Genomic DNA, 311 nt, shown 5'->3' on the forward strand with positions numbered 1-311 from the left:
CTCTCCCACACACACATTCTCCATCTCTCTCACACACACACACACACACATGCACACTCTCCATCTCTCTCTCTCTCTCACTCACTCTCTCACACACACACACACACACACGCACACGCACACTCTACCACAAACACACACATGCACAAGTACATATTCTCCCACACACACACACATACACACACAAACACAGACTCTCTCTCTCTCTCTACTTTAAACACTCTCTCTCACACACACACAGTCTTTCTCTCCCACACACACACGCACACTCTCCATCTCTCTCTCTCTCTCTCACTCACACACACACACAC

The sequence above is a fragment of the Rhincodon typus genome, unplaced genomic scaffold (genome assembly GCF_021869965.1).
Source record: "Rhincodon typus isolate 14 unplaced genomic scaffold, sRhiTyp1.1 hic_rhity00000054, whole genome shotgun sequence".
Lineage (NCBI taxonomy): Eukaryota > Metazoa > Chordata > Chondrichthyes > Orectolobiformes > Rhincodontidae > Rhincodon > Rhincodon typus.